Source organism: Vombatus ursinus, unplaced genomic scaffold (assembly GCF_900497805.2).
Source record: "Vombatus ursinus unplaced genomic scaffold, bare-nosed wombat genome assembly UNPS02014816.1, whole genome shotgun sequence".
NCBI classification, from domain to species: domain Eukaryota; kingdom Metazoa; phylum Chordata; class Mammalia; order Diprotodontia; family Vombatidae; genus Vombatus; species Vombatus ursinus.
The window spans coordinates 9,314,942-9,334,365 of record NW_020954594.1 but is presented as its reverse complement, the minus strand read 5'-3'; the positions used below and the strand labels follow the sequence as shown (position 1 = coordinate 9,334,365).

General features: G+C 36.0%; 1 long non-coding RNA gene across 1 annotated transcript in view; it reads left to right on the top strand.

The window, feature by feature from the left end:
- The window catches only part of LOC114023195, a 244,761-nt gene extending 226,285 nt beyond the window's left edge, over positions 1 to 18,476 (top strand). Inside the window, exon 4 of the long non-coding RNA XR_003566758.1 lies at positions 18,258 to 18,476. This is a non-coding gene — a long non-coding RNA (uncharacterized LOC114023195). The remainder of the gene's footprint in view (positions 1 to 18,257) is intronic.
- Positions 18,477 to 19,424: the final 948 nt, after the last annotated feature.

Genomic DNA, 19,424 nt, shown 5'->3' with positions numbered 1-19,424 from the left:
TTCCAGACTCATGTGTACTTCTCTTCCCACACATTAGAGTCCAACCAAATTGACCTTTGCTCTGTTCCTTATGCATCCTTCTCCCATTTTATACTGCCTGTGCCCTATACTTCTAATGCACACCTTTCTCATCTCTTCTTCTTAAAATCCCTTTTTTACTTCACAATGCAATTCAAGCTTCACTTTCTACATTTAGCCTTTCCTCATTTCCCTTTCTCCACTTGCAGTGTACTTTCTCCATAGTGATATTTAAAAGCCTCTTTGTGTTTATTTTTAATTTATTCCATACACATCATATAATACATATCTTCTATTATCTGCATATCGTGTATATTTTGTTTTATATGAATGTGTGTGTATGTGTGTGTGTGTGTATATGTATATATATATAACCTTTACTTGTATGTTTTATTTCTCCCAGTAGAATATAAACTCTATGAGAGTAGGAATTTTTGGTTGTTGTTTTACCTTTATATCCCCAGTCATATAGTAGATACTTAGTCAGTGTTTTTTGGTTGACTCATAATTTGATTTTTCTTCTCATGCACCTCTCTGATGACATCCTTTATGACACATGTCCTGTGCATTAATTAATTGACAGAATGCTAATCATGCGTCCCTTTAGTTGACTTGTAACTAGTTCATCCAAAGCTTGTAGTCTTTGATTTACTACTATATACAACAACACTTGAAGACTATTGTTGTTATTTTTAAATGTGCCTTTGATTCTGGAAGAAGTATGTAGTCAATAAAAGCATCATAATTTCCGAAAGATTTTCTAGCCTACCTCCTATTTAGTGCTAACCCCTGTTCAATGCCTAGAGTATTACCTACAACTTAGAAAATGATAGGCCAGCTCTGTGGATTGTCCATCCTGCTCTAATCATAGTCTAGGCAGACATTCTTCCTCCATTTTGCTCCTCCAGAGGCTTTTGAATGTTCATGAATGTCATTTAGGAGACTGCAGTTTTATAGGGTTTAATCCAGTCAGAACATCTTCTGTAAATACATGCTTTCAGAAGTAACTATTCCATTTGAACGCAGAGCTCGATAGCTTCCTTGATGGTGTCAGACTTTCAAAGAATCTTATTTGATTTTGACATTTGCATAGGAGACATCTTGTTTTTTAGGAGTACCTTTAAGATAACATTTTTCTCTACTGTATCAATTTTTTTAATAGTCAAGAAGAGTAAGCACATTGCAAACATGCATTTCAATCAGCATTGTGACTAAAAATGTCACATCTGTGATCTGTGAAATGTTGTTTCTGCAAGTCTACCTGTTGCTTTTTTGTAGATATGAGAAAGTATGCAAGTAAGATTTTTTTCCAAACCCTTGGTGTCCTTTCCACTTTCAGGTACCTTAAAACAGTTTCTCAGTGCCCTGCAGCACAGACCTCCTTTGATCTGAATAGAATTGATTTAGTCCACCTGTGCTTCTATCTTTGTTTTCATTATTGCCATTTCCAAATATGTTAGCTTTCCCATAATTGATGGGAGAAAAAAAATTGTTATAGAAGTCTTTGGCGTGCTTTTCCATATTTTGTCTGTTTCCCCAACTCGTAGGTTCATACTACTTCAACATACCTATTGATAACTTCTACAAATTCCCAAACTTCTCAGTTCCTCAATTTACTCACTTACCATGGCCTACTCCTCCATTCCACTTTAACTACGTAAAGAAATGGTGATACCCTTGCTCTTGTCCTTGCCCTGAAACGAATTCCAATATGTCTTTATCTGATCATAATCCTTTATCATGCCACCTTTTTTTATACATTAGGACTGCTAACCCTGTTTTTTGACCTCACTGTGACCTTTCATCCCTTCATCTCTTGGTTCTTTCCCAGACCATCACCCCTCTGCTGGTCCCACGGTCCTCCCTTCCCTATCTTGATTCCTTAATTAATCAGTTCAGCTTTGCACTCTATTCTACATTCAAATCTCGTTTCTTTTGTCCTGTTACCAGTCATACTGTGCTAAACTCCAACCCTGTAATTCTCAACCTTCCTCCTACTTTGCTTCCATATATGTGCTGCTGAGCATAGCTAAAGATCATAAAGCTATGTTTTTGTTTTTTGGGGTTTTTTTTGTATTTGACTAGGCAATGGGGTTAAGTGACTTGCCCAGGATCACACAATTAGTAAGTGTCATGTGTCTTAGGCTGGATTTGAACTCAGGTCCTCCTGAATCCAAGGCCGGTACTCTAGCCACTGTACCACCTAGCTGCCCCGCGTAAATCTATGTTAATTGTGGCCATTACTGATTTATGTTTTTTATTCTGAAGTGGATCCTCAATGCAATAAGACATTTCTCTTCCTCCCTAATCAATTAATTATCTCTCTCTAATAACTGCTGCAAACTTCCTCTCCTTTCTAAATTCTCTCATGGCCCCATCCTTTCTTCAGCTCTCTCAGCTGAGGACTCCTTTTTGTATGTCACTAAAAAAGTTGAGGTAGTCATGTTACAGCACTCAAGACATACTACAACACTCCCCCCTCCCATCTATGTATTTCTTCATTCTGGTCTCAGATAAAACTGTTGGCTTTTTCCTAACCAAGACCAACCAACCCCATACTTCTCTGGAAGATTGTTCCTCACTATCATTCCCACTTCTCAATTATCCATCATTCCCTATTCACAATCCCCTTCCCTGCTTCCTAAATCCTTATCTTCTGCCAGTTCTTTTATTTGTTTTTTAAAGTTAACATCATCTGCTAAATATCATCTTATACCTTTTTCCCCTTCTTAGATTTAAGAATCTTTAAGAAATTCATCTGTAGTAGGTGCCACCACTTCCTATCCTTCTACTTTCTTCTAAACTCTCTGCAATCTGCTCTTTTTATTTTATTTTTAATTTTTATTTTCTCTAGTTACATGTAAAAACAATTTTTAATACTCGGTTTTAAAATTTTAGTTCCAAATTCTCTCCCTTCCTCCCTCCCTCCCCACCCCCACCTCCTCATTGAGAAGGCAAGTAGTTCAATATAGGCTGTACATGTGTAGTCATGCAAAACGTATCCATAATAGTCATGTTGTGAAAGAAAACATAAACCAAAAAAAAACTCAAGAAAAAGAAAGTAAAAAAAGTATGCTTCAATCTGTATTCAGATACCATCAGTTCTTTCTCTGGTGATGGATAGCATTTTTCATCATAAGTCCTTCAGAGTTGTCTTATTTCATTGTATTGCTGAGAATAGCCAAGTCCTTCACCCCTGATCATCTTACACTATTGTTGTTACTTTGTACACAGTACATTTCACTTTGCATCAGCCCATGCAAGTCTTTCCAGCTTTTTCTGAGAGCATCCTGCTCTTCATTTCTTGAAGTACAATAGTATCTCATCATAATCACATATCACAACTTGTTCAGCCATTCCACAATTGATGGGCATCCCCTCAATTTCTAATTCTTTGCCGTCAGAAATGAGTTGCTATAAATATTTTTGTATATGTAGATCCTTTTCTTTTTTGTTTTTTTTTATCTGTTTTGGAATACAGAGCTGTAAGTGGTATTACTAGGTCAAAGGGTTTGCATGGTACTATAGCCCTTTGGGCATAGTCCAGATTGCTCCATAGAATGGTTGAATCAGTTCGCAACTCCACTAACAGTGCATTAATGTTTCATTTTTCCCACATCCCCTCCAGCATTTGTCATTTACCTTTTCTGTCCTATTAACCAATCTAATAGGTATGAGGTATTGCCTCAAAATTATTTTAATTTGCATTTCTCTAATCAATAGTAAGTTAGAGCATTTTTTAATATGGATAGATAGCTTTGATTACTTCATCTGAAAACTAATCATATCTTTTCATCATTCATCAGTTGGAGAATGACTCTTATTTTTATAAATTTGACCCAGTTCTTTATATGTTTGAGAAATGAGGCCTTTATCAGAGAAACCTGATACAAAATTTTTTTCACACTTACTATTGCTAACTGTATTTCCCTCCATCCTATCCCCCCCTTTATTCTGTTCTTTCTCTCCTTTCACCCTTTCCCTCCTCAAAAGTGTTTTGCTTCTGACCACTCTCTCCCCCAATATGCCCTCCTTTCTGTCACCCTCCCCCCTTCTCTTATATCCCCTCCCTCTCTTACTTTCCTGTTGATAGATTTCTATACTTAATTGAGTATGTGTTATTCATCTTTGAGCCAGTTCTGATGAGAGTAAGGTTCACTCACTCTTCCTCCCTCTTCTTCTTCCCCTCCACTGTAAAAGCTTTTTCTTACCTCCATCATATGAGATAATTTACCACATTCTGCCTCTCCCTTTTTCTTTCTCCCAGTACGTTCCTCTCTCACCTCTTAATTTTATTTTTTAGACATCATCCCTTCATATTCAACTCGCACTTGTCCCCTATGTTTATATATACTCTTCCTAACTACCCTAATAATGAGAAAGGTCTTATGACTTACAAATTTCATCTTCCCCCAGGAATGTATACAGTTTAACCTTATTAAATCACTTATGATTTCCCTTTGCTTTTTACATTTTTATGCTTCTCTTGAGTCTTGTATTTGAAAGTCAGATTTTCTATTCAGCTCTGGTCTTTTCATCAAGAATGCTTGAAAGTCCTCTATCTCATTGAGTGTCTAGTTTTTCCCCTGAATGATTATACTTAGTTTTGTTTGGTAGGTGATTCTTGGTTGTAATCCTAACTCCATTGCCCTCCAGAATATCGTATTCCAAGCCCTCTGATCCTTTAATGTAGAAGCTGCTAAATCGTGTGTTATCCTGACTGTGGCTCCATGATACTTGAATTGTTTCTTTCTGGCAGCTTGCAGTATTTTCTCCTTAACCTGGGAACTCTTGGAATTTGGCTCTAATATTCATGGGAGTTTTCATTTTGGGATGTCTTTCAAGACATGATCGATGGATTCTTTAAATTTCTATGTTACCCTCTGGTTCTAGAGTATCACAGCAGTTTTCCTTGATAATTTCTTGACAGATGGTGTGTAGGCTCTTTTTTTTGATCATGACTTTCAGATAGGCCAGTAATTTTAAAATTATCTCTCCTGCATCTGTTTTCCAGGTCAGTTGTTTTTCTAATGAGATATTTCACATTGTCTTCTATTTTTTTTTTCATTCTTTCTGTGTATCTTATTTTTTTCTTGATTTCTCATAAAGTCATTAGCTTCCATTTGCTCCATTCTAATTTTTAGGGAATGATTTCCTTCAGTGAGCTTATGGACCTCCTTTTCCATTTGTCCAATTTTGCTTTTTAAGGCATTCTTCTCCTCCTTGGCTTTTTGGACCTCTTTTACCATTTGGCTTAGCGGGTTTTTAAAGGTGTCATTTTCTTCAGGGGTTTTTTGTATCTTCTTTATCAAGCTGTTGACTTTTTTTTTTCTCATGATTTTCATGTATCTCTCTTATTTCTCTTCCCAATTTTTCTTTTACTTCTTTTACTTGATTTCCAAAATCCTTTTTGAGCTCTTCCACGGCATGGGACCAATTCATATTTTTCTTAGAGGCATTGGATGTAGGAGCTTTGACATTGTTGTCTTATTCTGGGTGTGTGTTTTGTTCTTCCTTGTCGCCATAGTCTTTCTGTAGTCAGAGTTTTTTTTTTCCATTGTTTGTTCATTTTCCCAGCGTATTACTTGACTTTTAATTCTTTGTTAAAGTGGGGCTCTACTTCTAGGGAGGAGGGTGCACTGTCTTGAATTTCAGGGGTTTCATGAGTTTTCAGTTCTTCCAAGGTGGTATGATCTAAGGAGAGATATTTACTCCTCTCCTGGCCTGTGCCCTGGTCTGTGAGTAACCACAAGCATTCGTTTCTGCCCTGTAACTGTGAGAAGGGTCCTCCCTCCACTGAGGCCACAAGCTCTGCTAAGCTAGTTCTCCTCCTTACCTTGGGACTGCCACCCAGGACTGCAACCCAGATTCAAGTATGGGTAAAAGCAACAGAAACCCTGCCTCATTGTGAGCAAAAAGACGCCTGTAATTTCTTCCTGACCATTTGTTCAACCACTTTACCATCTGTGGGCTGAGAGTTCTGGAAGCAGCTGCCGCTGTTTCTGCTACTGATTCAGTCATTTCCAAGGCTGGGACTGTGCTGGTGCGGCCTGCACTGGACTGCTGTCTACTCTCACCCAGGTGTGACACACCTTTCTTGCCAACCTTCTTAGTTTTCTTTGGTGTCTGTGGGCTGATAGGTCTGGAAACTGCCAGTGCTGCAGTTTCAGTCGGTTTGCTGGGGCCCAGTCTGTGCTGGCACAGCCTGAACTGGAGTATGCTTTTCTCTTACCCAGGTGCAACAGACCTCTCCTGCTGACCTTCCAGGTTATCTTGGGCTGGAAATTTGTTTTATACTCTGTCTTTTTGTGGCTTGTACTGCTCTAGAATTTGTTTAGAGTCATTTCTTAAAGGTATTTGGAAGGGTTTAGAGGAGAGCTCAGGTGAGTCTCTGCTTTTACTCTACCATCTTGGCTTCACTTCTCTGGGCCTTTTGTATTCTGCTCTCTTCAAAGTTGCCAATGATCTCTTCCTTGCACTATGGCCTTTTCTCACCTCTCATCCTTATTGAAAACTGATTCAGCATTTGAGTCTATTCATGACCTTCTTCCCCTGGATCTTTTCCGTGCATATGTTTCCCAGATCTAGATATCTAGCCTTAGTTTGTCTTCTGAGCTCTAGTCCTACATCACCAACTGCGTTTTGGACAATACTGGCCTAGAACAAGATGGTTTCAATTGTTATAAACTATAGACAGACCTAGAGTTGATTTAATTTCCCCCTTTTTTTTCTTCTAAATAAGGAGAAAAGAAATATATAACAGGATTTTATAAAGAGTAGAAAAAAACTTAATAATCAGAACCACTAACATACAGATATAACAGATGAACTTTGTTAAAAAAAGAAAAAGACAGATTAGAAAGGTAAGCCCAATAATTTTTTTTACAAGAGACATACTTAAAAACACTGTGATTCATACAATATTACAATGAGATTTAGAGTGGATTTATTATGCTTCGTGTAAATCCAAAAGAACAGCAATTATTATCTCGACATGGCAACAATAAAAATAGATGCAGTTTAGAGACACAAGCAGAGAAATATTATGCTAAAACCGATGAGAGATAATGAAACAATATCAATTTTTTATTTTAGAAAAAACAACTGAATTACAAGGAGATGTTTCTCTTATAGTTGAGGTCAGGAATGGCCTCAGCATTTAATGGGACAACCTTCTTCAACTCCCTGTTCTGAGCAACCTGGTGTCATCCACCTTCCTAATAGATACTTAGGGTTATTGTAAGGGACTCAGTTGTCCAGTATTCAGTGCTCTATCCCAGTCACTAGAAAGGAAATCATTTTCTCCCTACTTGTTTGTTATTGTTTGGTGTTAACTCCCCTCTGACCATACCTACAATAACCAGTATCAGGATTATCATAAAGATGCCCAGTAGCTTGTGATGCCTTTTCCCTCAGTGATCTGTCTCCTCCAAGTCCCCCAGGAGATTGAAATGCCATGATGTATCTGTTAGGTGACCCCTGTTTTAATAGTGACCTGACAGCCAATGTCCAACCTCCCCTTATGTTCCTATGGAGCAATGGGTTTCAGGGATGCCTTGGGCTTTAATGAGGCTGAAGGGCCTCAACTACTCCAGTGTTTTATGTACACTGTGGCTAGGATCTGCATTGTCTCACCATTGTTCACTTTATCAGACCCATGTTTCAGAAGCCTCATGCAAAGCTCCTTACTTTTTTCCTATAAAACCATGCACAATTTTGCAGAATCAGTTATTCTTTTCATTGTAGTCTTTTACCTTTTGCCTTTATCTCAATCATAATACATCTCTTTCTTTCCTTTATCATAGTTGATACTCGGTTCTCAATAATTCTGATTTGGTTTTCTTGATAGCATATATTCTATGCCTACTTTCAGGGATTTCTCCAGAATCTCACAGGTCTAGGCAATGCAGTGTGGACTTAGGTCAGGAAGTCTTGAGTTCAGATCAGGCCTCAGACACTTGCTAACTATGTCACTCTGTGTGAGTTACTGAACCTTACGGCCCCTCAGTGTCCCCTTTCCTTATCTAAAAAAAATGGATCAACACCTTCCTCCCAGGATTGTTGTGAAGATAAAATGAGAAAACATTTGTAAATCACTTTGTATACTTTAATGTACTAGGTAAATGCTAACTATCAACATCATCATCATTTCTCACTGTATCCTATCTTAAATTTCTCTTTTCTGGTGGCATGTAAATTCTTCCTATGTGCCCTTTCCCTTTGGTTCCAGTACTGCTGGACAGTTTACTTTTATGATTTCTCAAAATATAATATTTAGGGGGTTTTGCTTCAAGCTCTTCTGGAAGCTTGGTGATTCTTATATTATCTTCTTCTTCCCTATGTTGAAAGTCAGTTATTTCAAATAGTAGCTAGCTCACAATTTCTTCTTAAGTTGCTTTCTTTTAACTTTGTTAAAGTATTTTTACCCTGTCATTGAATTTCTAACTTTTATATTCTCTTCTGGTTTTTTTTTTGTTTGTTTGTTTGTTTGTTTTTCTGGATGTCCACTGCTTTAGTAAGATTTTCTGTTCTAGGCTTTCTATTTTGCTCCTTATGTCTTCCTTTCATTTTTTATTAGGTCTTCTGAATTCTTTGGAATTTCTTAAACATAGATCTTATTCTCATTCATAGTTCTTATTCCCTTTTTGGTGATTCATTCTAATAGTAGTAACTATAGAATTGTAGAATTATTCCCTTTTGGAGTTTTATCCTGGGGTGCTTTTACTCTTTTGTATTTTCTTATTTTATTGGTTTTTCTTTGCTCAATTGTCCCTACCCCTGTCCCTTTGTTTGTTTGTTTTGGTTTTCTTGTTTGTTTGTTTGTTTGTTTTTTGGAAGTGAGCTGTTTTCCATTGGGGGAATAGGCAGCAGGACTCATCTGGTCTGGTAAAATGATGTCATCAATATAAAGATTCACTTCACTGCCATCTTGAAATTAGACCTCTTTTAGATTAGGATTAATAATAAAAAGTATTCAGGTAGCCCTGGCAAAGGATGCTGATAAACTCTAATCAGATCATCTTTGATACAGAACTCCTCCAAATGCAGCTTGTAAATGAACTAGATGATTGTTCATCCCACCAGTTAGTAGTTCAGAACTCTTTTTGACACTAACACTGAAGGAGCTGACCCTACCAGAGACCATATTTCTAGTAATTGAAGTTATTCTGGGTTGACTGACAAGAATCCTTGGTAACTGTCAACTTCACTTTCAAATAATTCCAAACTTCTTTTGATACTAGAACTGCCATCAGGTAGGGTTTATAGCATGTGACCTAGGGGTAGAATAGGAAAGTGGCAGCACAAAATTTTGCTTTAAAGAAAATTCCTTGTGGATTACCTCAAAGAAACTTCTTTTCCATCATCTGTTTTGATTGTTTTCATTTCATTTGATGTATTTATTATTTTTGAGTTTGAGTTTATCTAGTCTTGGCTGTAGTGTTGGAAGTGCTATTAAAAAGTATTTCTCTGACTACATAATGACTCAAAGTCTTAATAGGGTTAAAAAGATAAAATAACCATTAACTTAACATCTTACAGTCTTTTTTCTGTCTTAAACATTATGCCAAAATAGTTCTTCATTCTAATACTTTGTTTTTTGTTGTTGTTCAGTCATGTCTGACTCTTCATGGCCTCATTTGGGATTTTCTTGGCAAAGACACTGCAGTGATTTATGATTTTCTTTTCCAGCTCATTTGACAAATGAGAAAACTGAGGCAAACAGGGTTAAGTGATTTACCCAGGGTCACACAGCTGGTAAATGTCTGAGGCCAGATTTGAACTCAGGAAAATGAGTCTTCCTGACTCCAGCCTGGCACTCTAACCACTGCACCACCTAGCTGCTAATTATAATACTACATGAACTCTAACTATATTATTCCTTCATTTTTTGTGAATTTTCCTTTCTCATTTCTAAAACTGATAATTTTTTTTAAGTCAGATTAGATAATAGTTTAATATTAGGAGAACTATGTAATTGATATATTAATAACAAAATCATATGATTATATCAACAAACAGAAAAAAACAAAATAAAATGCCAATTTTTGTTAAAAAAAAAAAAAAGGAAAGAAAGAAAACATTAGAATAAATGGGCCCTTTCCAAAACCAGGTACCAGCATAATATGTAATGGGGATAAACTAGAGTGCTTTCTAGAAAGATCACAGGTAAAGCACATTGTCATAAAGTATCAACATTTTCGTATGCTGCCAGTAAAGTCCAGCAAGAAGTGGTAGAAAGAGAAATTCCATTTAAAATAACTAAAGAATTTAAAAACTACTTGAGAGTCTTCCTGTCGACACTCATGACAACTGTGTATAAAACATAAAGATTTCAGCCTCACTTCAAAGCTTTAATTATTATTAATTTGCTTTGATTTGTCATCAATCACTTCCATAAGCTTTTGAGTTTTAAATTTTTCTTGCCCTGTATCCCCGCCTCCCTCCCCAAGAAGGCATGCCATCTGATATAGACTATACATATGCATTCCTATTAAACATATTTTCACATTAGTCATGTTATAAGGAAGAATTAGAACCAATAGGAGAAAACATCAGAAAGAGGAAACAAAACAGAAGAAAAAAAAATAGCAAATAGTATGCTTCCATCTAAGTTTGCCCTTATTAATAACACGTTGTTTTTTTTCTGTCCCATTTACTTTTTTATGTCTCTCTTGAGTCTTGTATTTGAAAATCAAATTTTCTTTTGAGCTCTGGTCTTTTTATCAGGAAGGTTTGGAAGTCCCCTATTTTGTTGAATGTCCATCTCCTCCCCTGAAAGATTATGCTCATTTTTGCTGGATAGTTGGTAATCCAAGCTCCTTTGCCTTATGGAATATCGTATTCCACACCCTACAATCTTTTAATGTAGGAGCTGTAAGGTCCTAGGTAATCCTGACTGTGGTTCCATGATATTTAAATTGTTTCTTTCTGGCTGCTTACTGAATTTTCTCTTTGACCTAGTAGCTTTGGAATTTTCCTTGGCGGTTTCACTTTGGGATCTCTTTCAGGAGGTGATCAGTGGGTTCTATGACTATTTTACCCTCTGGTTCTAGGACCTCAGAGCATTTTTCCTTGATGATTTCCTGAAAGATGCTGTCCAGGCTCTTTTTTTCATCGTGATTTTCAGGTAGACCAACAATTTTTAAATTGTCTCTCCTGGATCTTTTTTCCAGGTCAGTTGTTTTACCAGTGAGGTATTTTATGTTTTCTTCTATTTTTTCATTCTTTTGTTTCTGTATGACTGATTCTTGATATCTCAGAATCATTAGCTTCCATTTGCCCAATTCTAATTTTTAACAAATTGTTTTCTTCTATTAGACTTTGTACCTCCTTTTCCATTTGGCCCATTTTATTTTTTAAGGAATTCTTCTCCTCAATGAGTTTTTGTGTCTCCTTTTTTGTTTGGCCAATTCTGCTTTTTAAAGAGTTGTTTTCTTCATTTAATTTTTGTCCTTCCCTTTGTAAGCTATTGATTCTCTCTTGCATACCTCTCATTTCTTTTCCCAATTTTTCTTCCACCTCTCTTATTTGACTTTTAAACTCCTTGAGCCCTTCCAAGAGGCTTTTTGGACTTCAGACCAGTTCATATTCCCTTTTGAGGTTCCAGATGTGGGCTTGTTGACAATGTTGTCCTCTTCAGAATTTCTGCCTTGATCTTCACTGTTCCCATAATAAGAATCTATGGTAAATGTCTTTTTGCTCATGGTGTTTGCTTATTTCCTGACCTTTAAAAAGAATGAGCTCTCCTACTGGGGAGCAGGGGGCACTGACCCAAGCCTCTTGTGCTGGGAGCCCAGGGTCTGGTCACTGGCTTTGTGTGCTGGGGCCTCAACTGCTGGCATTTGGAGGCTGTAGGGTTCTGGCAGGTTACCTGGTGTTGGGCTAGAATCAGCAACAATGGAACCCTATCTGTACGATTGGGTATTCTGGTCCCTGGAGGTTGCCTGCTCACCCAGGCCTTTCCTTTTGCTTTCATTGGCTCTTTTTAGATGAATGTTTCTCTGCCTGGGGCTTTCCCCCTTGGAGCACTTCCCAGAGTTTTGCTGAGGCACTGGGTGACTTGGCTATGGTAGAACCGCCCCAGCACGGGGTGGTTTTCAGAGCCGATTTCCACTGGTTCCCCTACCTGTACTGAGACACTCGAGGGTTCTGGTGTTAGTTCTTGCCTGCTCCACCACCTGGGGTTCAGGATCTCCCCTGGTATGCTGAGGTGAGGCTTTCCGCTAGCTTGCTGGGACGCCTCTCATTCTGTACTGCTCCCCTTCCTCCAGGGAAAGAGCAGTCTTTCCCATTAATCTCTCAAGCTTCCTAGGCTACCAGATTGCTGCACCCCTTCTTTCTGCTGGTTCAGCTGTTCCAGGGTTTTTCCTGGGGCGATATTTTCTGAGCTTTCAAAGGTTAATAAGGGATGGTGAGAGTGACTTACTTCTTACTCAGCCATCTTGGCTCCCAGAAGTGGAACCTCACTCCGAAGCTTTTTTTTCTGAATGAGGACATAGATGGTAATAATAAAATATAATGGCACATATTTAAACTCCATATATATATATATATATATATATATATATGCACATATAATCAGTATCTGTTATTACATAAAAAGAGAGCAAAACAACTTGATCTTAGCTAGAAGGCAAAATTCATTTGGAAAAAAAAAGGTCAAGAATCTCAAAGGACTTAATTTTTTAAAGTGGGAATGAAGAGGGCCTTGAAATACCAAATCTCACACCATACTACAAAGCAACAATCACCAAAATAATTTGGTAACAGTTAAAAATAGAGAGATCAATCAGTGGAATAGATTAAATATACAACATAGCAAAACAACTAACCTAGTAGCCTATTGTTCAATGAACCAAGTACCCCAGCTACTAGGGTAAGGGTTTTACTATTTGATAAAAACTACTGGGAAATCTGGACAGGAATCTGGCTGAAATTAGGTTTAGACCAATATCTCACACATAGCCCAAGATAAGATCTCATTTGATACATTATCTACATATAAAAGGTCACATAAACAAATTAGAAGAACAAAGAAGAAATTGCCTTTCATTTCTATGAATAGAAGAATACGTTACCGAGCACTGGGTAGAGAGAATCACAAAAAAATAAATTGGACAATTTTGATTACATAAAGTCAAAAAGGTTTTGCACAAATTAATCCAAAGGAGCTAAGATTAGAGGGGAAACAATTGAATTGGGGTGGGGGGAAATCTGTGTAGTAAGTTTCTCTGATAAAGGTCTCATTTACCAACTATGTAAAGAACTGATAAATGGTTGAAGTCTATGAACAGGCAGTTTTCAAGAAAAGCAATCCAGTGCAAGGGAAGTAATCATAAGAAAAAAAAATTATCCAAATCACTGATAATTACATGTACATTTAAACAACTCTTTACATGCAGTTTGTACCTATCAGATTGACAATGTCAACAATAAAAGAAAATGACAAATGTTAGAGGGGCTTTGGAAAAATAGGTGCACTGATAACACTGTCATTGAAGCTTTGAATTGATCCAGCCATTCTGGATAGTAGTTTATAACTGTGCATGTACTTTAAACCAGTGATACCATGACTAGGTCTGTACCCACATTGGGGAATGACTGAACAGATATATGTGAATATAAAAGAATTCTTTGATACTATAAGAAATTAAAGAGATGATTTCACTGACTTATTGGGTGATTTGTATAAATTGATAAAGAGAGAAATGAACAGATCTAGTAGAATAATTTATACCATAACATTAAAATGGTCAAAATGAACAATTCCGGAAGAATTAAGAACTCTAATCTACACAATGATCAATCCATGGAATCTGGATTCCAACTTGTATTTTCAGCCTTGTTATATATTATTACTACTTACTCCAGCTTTCAGTACTTTCCATTTTTCAAACATATCAGCAGTGTCCCTCTCAAATTTTGCTCACACTATTTCCTGTGTCTGAATTATCTCCCCATCTGTATTTCTCCCTGTTAAAATCTTTCAGGACCCAGCTAAAATGTTGCCTCCTCCATGAAGGTTTCCCTTACTCTTTTTAAAATTATTTTATTCTGAACTTAGCAGATATCAAATAAAATGAGCATTGTCTGTGAAACTAATATCTCTTACGTCAAGCTTGCCTTTCCTTTTAATTGATAGTCATTTAAATGATTTAAATTGATAATTAAATCAATAAAAGATAATTCAGCCACTTTCAATGTTATTCTGTTTATCTCTGATTCTGTCTGGTTTTTCTTATCTTCTCAATTTTTTTGGAGGAGACCCTAGCCTTAGCCGTCCTTTTCCTCCCACCTTTCATCCACAATTGACAAAAAAGAAAAACAAATCTTTTAAGAAATATACACACTCAAGCAAAACAAATTCTCACATTAGCCATGTCCAAAAATTTATTTTTCATTTTGCGTCTAGAATCCATCACTTTTCTTTCAGAAAGTGAGTGGGATTAGTCATAGTGTTATGAACAGAGACCTTAGTGTCATGATTATTGTATTCTGGTTTTGCTCACTTCACTCTGCATCAGTTCATGTAAGTCTTATCAGGTTCCTCTAAAATTGTTCCTTTCATTATTCTTTATGGAACAATACTATTCTGTTACTTTCATATTCCAAATTTATCCAGCCATTCTCACTAAATGGACAGCCCCTTAGTTTCCAGTCATTTGCCACTACAGAAAGAGCTGATATAAATATTTTTGCCATTTTGCTTTCTTTGAAGTATAAGTCTCTTAGTAAGTTTCCCTTATTCTTTCCCCTTCTCGCAAACCACCAGTCCCCAACCAGAAATGGTCTCTCCTTTGAACATTACAAGTATGCTGGGACTTTTGCATCTTACAGCATTTACTCCTCTGTAGCAGAGAAATCTTGGGGTCTTAGGGATACAAAAATGACAACCTGTTTAAAAGAAAGAAAGAGGGGAAAAAATTCTGCAAACTACTCAGCCACAGCCCTGCCTGCAGATCATTCTCTGATCCACTGCCCCTACCCAAAAGCAGTGAGACTAACACAATATAAGCCGTAATGAGTATTTTTCCATGATAATAATTTTAGTCAGTTCCATTCCTAACTTTGCTGAGTGATGACTGTTTTATAGGATTCATTAGGTCATATAGGATTTGCTAATCTAGAGGTCTGGTGAGGGACCCAGTGCTACCCCTTTATGCCTTTTCCTTTGGGTCATTACTTCAGAAGATGGTTCAGAAGAAAGGTGTGTTCCATGGCAGCAGGACTCCCGACAGTGTGTCTCTGTAATTGGCCAGGGGCTGGCTGCTGGACCAAGCTGCTTAAATTGCTAGAGTGTAGTAGCAGTTGATGAGAATTTGCTGTTGATTTCACCTGACTCTACTGATGTCTTAGACTTAGAGTACAGGTTTTGCATGTCTTACCCCCAACTCTAATAGCCAGAGAGAGCTATTACTGAAGAGATTGTACATTCATATTCATCGTATTTTTTTTTACCTTTTTTTGTACTATAATTGTATTTCATATTACATTACAATTATTTGAGAACATGTCTTATTTATCTTATCTCCTGGTATGATACTTTGCTCACAATAGACAATAGATTTTTTTTTAATACTTAAAGAAGAATAAGAGAGGAAATTTGGCATAGTGGATAGAGTGCTGGCCTTGAAAGTCAGGACTACCTGGGTTCAGGTCTTCCCTCTGACATACTGGCTGTGTGAACCTTGCCGAATCACTTAACCTCTAAGTGTACTGAGACAACTATCTAAGATTATAGCTGGCAAGGCAGGTTCTGACCTGCATTTGGTAAATGAATTTTCCTCATTCTCAGTTCTCTGTCCAGTGATGTCACAGATCTGTTCCTTCCCCCAATTAAATTAGACTAATTGGACAGATTTTGCAAAAAGAAAATAATTCACGTATATTTATGGCTTGATTAGTAAAATATTGCATTCAGAGTCAACAGTACTTTATTGCTGCCAAATTTCAGGGTACTTGGCTAGGAACTCAAGCCACTAAAAAGTATAAGGAACGGTTATAGCTTTCAAAAGACTTACTTTGTAGTTGTGCACTTGCATATAAATAATGGCTCATACTTCCATTACAAAGTGTTTTTCTCTTGGCAACTTTATAAGCCAGATATTTTATTTTCTGTTATCTCCATTTTTAGAGATGAAGATGAGTTGAAGAGTTGAAATGATTTGTATAAGGTCAGGTGGCTAATAACTATTATGTAAAGCATTGAATTTAACTTTGGAAATTTAAATGTGATTCAATATTGTGGTTTGGCGAAAAGAACATTTGATATGGAATCCAAAGTCCTGATTCCATATTCCATTTCTTCTTGTTCATCAGACCTTGAGAAGTTCATTTAACCTGTCTGGGCCCCAGTGTTGTCATCTATAAAATGAGAGTATTGAACTAGATTATCTTTAGGGTCCCTTGCAATGTGAAATTCTATGATCTTATAAAATACTTTAGAAAGATCATAGAATAAGATCACTTCCTTTAATCCTAAAATAACAATAGAAATGCTGAGGATAAAGAAACTTCTTAGGAACTCTAACAATGAAACTAAAACCAAAAAGATAATGAAAAACCAAAGAAGAGACTGATAAAATAAAAAATATGATGCAATAAGAAGTAGTGAGGGGTGGGAGAGAATGTCAGAAGAAAGATACACAGAAACAGCTTCAAAGTTTGCATCCAGAACAGTTTAAAGGGTGACTGAAGATATGATTGTTAGATAGAAATGTAAAATAATGTAAAAATTAAAAGAAGAAATTAAATTGATTTTAAAAAATGAGATGGGTTAGGGGAACTAAATGTACCTAAAGAATCTTGGGAGAATATGATGAAATTCAGAAGTATGGCATATAGCTCAAAACTATGAAAGTATCAAGTTGTATCAAGACAAGAGAGGAGAGAATGGCAGATGGAACATCTGAGATGGAAAAGCAAGATCAGAAATAACTCAACTGGAAAAAAGATTAAAAAGCACTGTGGATGAGAATGACATTCTGTACAGAAAAACAATTTATAAAACCAAAGAAAGGAGAAACTCAGATGAGTTCATCTAGCCACATCATAGTTTTGAAGTTTGGTGATGAAGACAAAGAAGAAACTTTCTGGCTTTCAAAATAAATAAAAGTTTTTTGGGGGTTTTTTCCTACAAAAACCAGAAATGGACAAAGAGTTTGGATGATATAAGGAAAAATTTTAAAGTTCATAGTACTCAGTCTAAGAATTAATTTTTCAGTGTGTTCTAAAGTCCTAAGTTTGAAAATAACAGGTAGACATTAGAAACCTAGAAACTCCCAAAGAGTTATCCTTCAGTACTGAGATAGAAGAACATCAGAAAATAAGCTATTTTTAAAAATAGATCATTTCTGATTATGATTAACCTAAAATATCTCCTTAATACTCATCTTTAAAATAGTAATGGTATTGAATATTAATGAATAAATTATAAAATATTATTTGGGCAAAAAAGGTAAAATTTATATAAAAATATATAATTTCATCAAGTTTTTAAATTTTTTTATCATGAATTTAATTGTCAGACATAAATATATTAAGAACAAGAAAGACTGTCTAAGAAACTGAACTTATGTGGTTTCCATAAATGTATATATGTACATATACATTTAGGATGTGTGTGTGTGTATGTGTAATTTAACACATTAGTAGAAAAAAATACTCTATATGCACCATATAAACTTATTTTTATTTTCTTCCGTTGACATTATTTTCTCTTTTATTTTCTTGTGGGGTTTTTTTTGCATCTCTGTCATTAACTGCTAACTTGCCCTTTGCCCCCCAAATAGAAGCCCTCTATGAAAACAAATAATATGTTCACTGATCAGAATACTGGTGTCTTTCAATATCATTTTCCTTTATACATTTTGTGGTCACTGTATAAATTGTTCCCCTACTTCTGCTCACTTTTAAGGTCTTCCAAGTTTCACTAAATTTTAGGGGCATAAAAGAGATAATAAATTTAAATTTACTTTATTTGCTTCTAAAAAATATAAGTAAGCAGAATTTGCTAAGCTTAGATGAAATCTATATAAAAATATTGAAGATGCTTTAATATTGCTGTGTTAATCCAGTGCTTGAAGAAATGAAGTGAAAGAAGAGCGTAAACATTTATATCTGTGTTTGTAGTCCTTTGCTGGAAAAAATACATGGTTTTGAGAGATTTGAGATCTACATTTTCGTTGACTTCAAGGTATATTTTTTGGCTAATGTAGTAAATCTCTTTTTTATCCTAGATACCAATTTTGTGAACTGATTCACTGGTGTTTCAAATTGTCACAGGGGATTGGTATTTCATCCTCAAGTTTATTTTATCTGATTACTATAAAATGAACTGCAGAATGTATTGAGGGTATCCTTAATCAAAATAGAAGATTGGAACAAGAAGGTTTCAAAATAAGTTTTTGCAACTGACCACATCGTCACAGTCAAGAGTAAAATTTCAAAATCCAGAATATCTTTCTGTTTCATTTGTTGGTTTGAAACTAATATTTTATTTGTTTTAAGCAAAATGCATTAAAGGCTCTTCTCCATCATGCTATCACCCTTGGATATGTTGAGAATATATAGAATTCCTTGATAGCTGTAGCAAAAAAGGTAACTCAGAAGATGTATGTTAAAATAAGGTGTTTTCCTAGTAGAGTTCACATAGAAGAGAAATTCCCTATACCCAAGTCCTCCATATGATCCTGTTTATACAGCAGAGGTTCTCAACCTTTCCTGTATCATGAACCTATTTAACAGTCCGGTGAAGCTTATGGACTACTTCTCTGAATAATGTTTTCTTGGAAATGCTAAATATGAGTTAAAGGTTACTACAAATAACAGTGTAATTTTTTACCATGAAAGTTCATGGACCTCCCCCCCCCCGAAAATTTATCCTATAGGTATGCTATTATGCCCAATACCTCAACCTCAGAACATTATAGATCTATAATAATGCAAGGAAAATTGGCCTAGCAAAATGCACAAGAAAAACTAAATAGATGAAGAATAATGGTACACAAGGACAATGGACAAGTGCATTGTGGTCATACATAGGCTCCAGATTACCAGTTTTCACTCAAGCAATGAAATAAAATAGATCATTCAGAAAATGTATAATCACAAAGGGAAGTAGACTTCCAAGTTAAATGAAAGTGAAAGATAGTTGTTGGATGACCCAGCAATTGTGTGGTGTATGTATATATGTATAGTTATATATACACGTACACACACAAACACAAACACACACACAGAAGCTTCCAATTAAAATAGCTACATGAAAACATGTAGACGAGCCCAACTCTCTGGCATACACTCCAGCAAACATAACTAAAAGGGGACAGGGCACAAGACAGATCAGTGATCAAGAATACCAAAGAAAAATAATAGTAAGCTTCTTCATCCAGATGAGAACTGTG